We start from the raw sequence: 6,000 nt of genomic DNA, 5'->3' as shown, positions 1-6,000 counted from the left end.
CTAAATTATTCCAAATGATGTGATCCTAAAGGGTAGTCTTTAAGTTCCTCAATTGCACTAAAGGATGATACTACAAAAGACGTAACCTCAAATGTAACATCCTGATTTTAGACCCCAACCTTAGAAATAGAAATTTTGGAGAAGGGTACATGGTGGAAAGGACTTATAATCAGTTGACTAGAAGGGAAAAGGATATCTTATTCAAGGGTATGGATAGCTTTAAGGATGCCAATATGAGTGGGAAGGGTCCCACATAAGGTGGGGTACCTTAGGCAGAAGATTGGACAACAGAGGACCAAAAAGGGCTTTACCGGCTGGAGATCCTTTGGCCAACCAGCCAGCCGGTTCAGCTGGCAAAATGCTTAGAAATGGTATTTTTATCTGTGAGTCCCACTACTTTGTAGGGTTATTTTACCCACTCTTGCTAGTGATTAGGGCATCATTAAGGGCTCTAATGCAATTAATTTCATGCTAAACTTTATTTTCAATAATAAGTTATTTTAGTTCAAACAGTTAGGAAAAAAATAGGTTTTTCAAAAAAAAAAAAAAAAAAAAAAGGGGTTTTCCAAACAGGCCCTAAGGTCTATTTTAGTTTATAAAAGGGGGCAGGGAGGTCGGCTAATGCCTCTCCCTTGCTGTTGGAAAGAAGGAAGGAAGGATTTCATTTCGGGCTGCCTTCATCCAATTAAATGCTGCTACCCCTTTTATTTTGTGAAATTAGTAGAGTTAGTAAAGGTAGTAAGCTAAGGTTAGAAGTTTCAGTAAGGTAGGGACTGCAATTCGAGTCCCTATGGACTGAATTCAGTACCTATTACTGAAAACCCAAGTTTTGTATGAGTTTAGGGATGTAATTTGAAGTAAATCCATCCTTTTGAACCATAAAACCAAAGGGCTTTTGGTATTCATTTGAAATTCATGCAAATAGGGACTGAATTGAAGTTGTATGTGGTGAAAATTTCTACAGAAAATGTGTAAACATAAAATTTTAATTTCAGATTTTAGAATTGGGAAGTATTGGTCTGAATTCTTCCCTAAACCTATTGCTATGCTTGATATGGGATTTGAATTCAAGTACTGATATTGTATACCTAACAATTCGACCCCAATCAAGTGATAAATTTTGGGAAAATGAGTGCAGCCCCTCAATTTACCCAATTTATGCTCAACTCTGAATTTTGTTTAGGGAATTGGGTAGTGTATGGTTATGTAATTTTAATTACTGCAAATGGTTGTGTTAGGGGTGTAAAATGATCTTAGAGGTCATATAAGACCTTCCCCATGCTGCCATGGTCAGTACCCATCGGCCATGAGCAGCCCAAGCCGGAGAAATTGGCAGAAACGCATATGGGAGTGCAGAAATTTCTACAGAATCTCTTCCACCGGTTGGGCAAGCAGCCAGCCGGTTGTCTCCCACCAATTGGGGAATTTTGAGCCCGATCAGCCCCTATTTTGGTTGGTTAGTGCCCTGCCCCATGTAGGTTATGCTCCCTACCTATTTACCCAAATTAGCCCTATGAGTAGGGGTAACTTGGGGGCATTTTTGAGGTTTTAAATGAGAATGGGACATGGGCTGTTAAGAGTTGCCTTTGGTTCTGTAGTGAACCTGTAATAAGTCAATTCAGATGTAGATAGGTGTTATAAATATCTAACAAATGATACATACTTGGTTAGGAACCTAAACAATCAGGTGACGATACGAAGTCGATTGTGGGGATCTCATTGGACTAGTGATTCGGGTTTTGAGGTGAGTGGGTGTTTCATTTCTTTTACGGAGTGTTTCTTTTATATTTTTCTTTATGTATGCTCATCTATACTGTGGTTGAATTCCATGTTTTGGATGTATTTTCATATATTTATATATATATATTGCACATGTGGCATGGTTTTATCAATATTGTTGTGTGATTGAAGTTTTGTAGATGCGTAGTTACAAATGAGTGGTGATGCATAGCCACCGATGTATGATTAATTGTTATGTATGCATATAGAATGCATATGGTTAGGATTCATAGACCCTGGTGCTACACCCTTTGCTAGTAGGGGGTTAGGTACTGGCTAATCCGAAAGGGTGGTATGTTAGTGATAGTATGTTATTGAGACTACGACGTACTGTACTCAGAGGCAGATACAACACAGGTGACCGATTGTGTAGGATTCTAGGACCATGGCAATCTATTTGGGGTTACCTTTGGAGGTTTGTGAGATGACTGATTGTGTAGGATTTCGGGACCTACAGACTTCCGTCTGCAGCAAGCTTGTATCCCTGGAGCTCGACGTACTGGGGAGGGGATGCCAACTCGTTGCGTAGCACCTATACCAGATGATGGACCTAGTAATGAAAATAGGATAATAAAATAAATGGATTCATATGCATCATACGTCTATGTGAAACCCACATTGCATCATTTGTTGTGTATGCTTACATGCACACCCCTCACTGGGCTTGTGAAGCTCACCCCTCGTTGATTACTATTTTTTTAGATGGTGGAACCAGTGCTGAGGCAAGATTAGACTTCAGCGGCGGTTGTGAGGCTCATGTTTGCGAGACACTAGGAGACTGACGGACATCACTTCAGTTATTTCAGTTATTACTTTTGATGTAAATGTTGGTGAAATATGTAAGATGTAAATATTACACATGTGGATTGTCAACAACTGAATCTTGTATATAATGTAATTTATCACGTTAGTACATCGCTAGTGATATTTATATGATTTTATTAGTGTAATCTGATTTTAGTTAGGATCTTGATGACATTTGTGAGATTAATATATTGCATCTGTGATCCTAGATATAGTACACTGACTGGGATGGGAATCCAATGCTGCATACCTTGGCCTAATTTGAGGCAGGGTGTGACAAGATGGTATTAGAGCATGATGCTCTGTCTTAATTCATAAATGCACAAGATCTTACGATTTACTGGTGATGATTAGGATTAATTTAAAACTTCAAGATAAGTAAATATTTTTTAGTACACACCATAGGACTAGCCTAGGTGCAAATCAGTTCACTGACAATAATTTGAAGAGCATAAATCATAAATGTAGTCGGACTAATAAAATGTAATAGGATAAAAACTGGAACATTAAAAGTACAATTGTATTGCAAGTTAAGATTTGAGAATTAGGTTGATGTGGGTTGATGCCATCTGCCAGAGGATTGAGCAGATGACCTTTTTTTTCCCTAATGTGCTTTCAAGTTTCTATATAAATTGTAAAGTATGTTGTGTGGTCATGTGGTATGTCTTAATCATTTGGGAAATTAATCGGTCTGTTATTTCACAAGAAATTCCCAAATGCCGAAGCGTACCCATCCCCAAGATGACCCACAACTGCGAAGGCATAGTTGCACCACGAGGGAAAATCTTAACCCTTCACAAGAAGCTGAGCATGAGAGTGAGGATGAGATAACAACTGCATCACCTATGCCACCTCCTACACCATTTGTGATAACAACTCAGGATGTGGTTACCATGGTCAGTAATGTGATACAAGGCGTCCAGCAAAGCCTTCAACAACAACTTAGGGACATAATGATTGAGAGAGTCACAGCTATTCGTGCTAGGGAGACACCTATAGTACAACCCCCTACTGAGCAGCCTACACTATCTGCTCCTGCTCCTGCTCCTGCTCCTGCTACTGCTCCTGCTTCTACACTACCCTTTGAACCAGGAGTTCCGACTACTACACCACCAGCCACTGGTCAGTCATCTCAGGAAGTACCAGTACTAGTGACACCACCTGGGCAGCAGACATTAGAAACATATCCAATTGCACCAGTGTGGACAGATATTTTTAAGTTGATGGAGAAATTTCAGAAGTACATGCCTCCTTACTTTAGTGGTGTGACTCAAGATCCATAACACCAACTAAATGGATTGAAGGAGTGGAGAAGGCATTTATGATACTGTGTCACACTGATGAACAAAAGATAATTTGTGCTACCTATCAGTTTCAGGATGAAGCCTTTGCATGGTGGAAGGCTACAAAATCTATATTAACATCTACGCACCCCAATCCAACTTGGGAGAAATTTTTTGAGGCTTTTTATGAAAATTATTTTCCAGAGAATGTGAGAGATAGAAAGGAGGCAGAGTTCATGGCTCTAACTCAAAGGCCAAGATCTGTTCTCGAATATCATCAAAAGTTTGAAGAACTGTACTATTTTGCACCAGAACATGTGAAATCAGATAGAGCCAAGGCCAAGAAGTTTGAACAAGGTCTGAGGCCGAGGATTGGTGCATTATTGGTTGCACATCAATTGCAAACCTATGCAGAGGTGGTTCAAACAGCCAAGTCTATAGAGGAGAAACAGAGGGGAAATTATCAAGCTCAAGAAAGAAGAAGAATAAACACAACATCTGGTAGCAGAGATTTCACCAAGGTGGTTAGAGGACTTTACACCACTCCAATTGCACCACAGTTCAGTAGACCAGATGTTGGCCAAGTACCAGAATAGCCAAGGTCAGCAGTAGTGATACCTCAGCAAGTGGGTTCACTTCAGTGTTATTGGTGTAATCAATTTGGGCATAAGGCTAGATCATGTCCCCAGAAGAAGCCATATTTTGTATGTGAACAGTTTGGGCATATGGCCAAATATTTCCCTCAAGAAATGCCAGAAGACTCATATATGAACCCCTTAACATCAACAACTCATCCACCGGTGCAGATGCAACAAGGTATCAGAATACATGAAGGGGGCATTCACAAATGACAGTGGACTGAGCCAAGACTACGTTTGAAGTGATGATAGGTATGTTGTAGGTATGGATAACATTTTCCTCTGCATTACTGAATACTTGATGCATCCCATTTATTTAACACTCTATTATGCATTATTGGAATGTGATGCATCACTTTGTTGTATCATTAATGCAAGTTCCTAAACTGCATAAGTTAAAGAGTCTAGCACAAGTTGATGGACGGTATCCTACTAGTGAGGAGACAAGTTACTGTGTTCCATCCATACACTTGGACCTAACCCAATTGAGAAAATTAGAGATGGAATGGCTATCTTCCTATAGAGTCTATGTGATGTGCAAACTTACTACCTAAGAAAGTAAAGTGAATAGAGCTAAAAAGGATAGTGATGTCGGCACCATAGATGAAGAAGATGTTATGTAAGGGTTGTGAAGCATACCTAGACTTTGCAATGACTTAAACACAGAAGCTGCACCATGTGTACAAATTTTGGAAAGAATGATAGAATGGTTTCAATATTAGGAGAAATTAATTCCAAGTGGCACAACATAAATAACATCATATAATGATTCCGGATACAATCCTTTGCTTCATTGACTGACCTTGCAACGTGAAAAAAAAAAAAAAAGGCAAGGATGAGTTCATGTACAATTACCATTGATCAAGAGTGGTATTCACGATGACCCCGACTGTAAGTACCAAAAAGGCAAATGAAGTGGTATGAGTGTTCTCCTTGTAAGAAGTGAGAATGGCATTGGGAAGCTAATACCTAATATGTTGTGTCGTCTAAGATCCGAGCCTGAATAGTAGTAATACTAGATCGGAACGATAAGGTCAGTATTAGAAATGTGGAATAGTGAAAATGATAATAGTTCCAAGTAAACCCGAGATCAAAACTGTATAGGTGATTAAGGAAAAGAAAGGACCATTGAGGATCTAGAATATATGATTAGTTAATATATATATCTCTGAATATGTAAAGAAAATATATGAAAGTTAAAGTATGATATCTAGCTTGTGATGAATTAAATTTTAAATTATCATGGATTGTGGACAATAGGACATTGGTAGAATACTGGAACTACTTAGTATACTTGAATGCAGTGAGAAGTCATGCATTGTGAATAGAGGTATGGAAGTTTGATTTGATAAGAGAAATGTATATGTATATGTATGATGAAATGAAGTCAGAAGCCCAAAAATTGTGAAACCAAGTAAATGATGGGATATTAGCTTGGGTAATTGATGGAAGCTTTATATATATATATATATATATATAATAAATGAAAAAGGGGG

This window comes from Macadamia integrifolia, unplaced genomic scaffold, assembly GCF_013358625.1.
Source record: "Macadamia integrifolia cultivar HAES 741 unplaced genomic scaffold, SCU_Mint_v3 scaffold671, whole genome shotgun sequence".
Taxonomy (NCBI): Eukaryota; Viridiplantae; Streptophyta; class Magnoliopsida; order Proteales; family Proteaceae; genus Macadamia; species Macadamia integrifolia.
Note: the sequence above shows the minus strand (reverse complement) of the source record.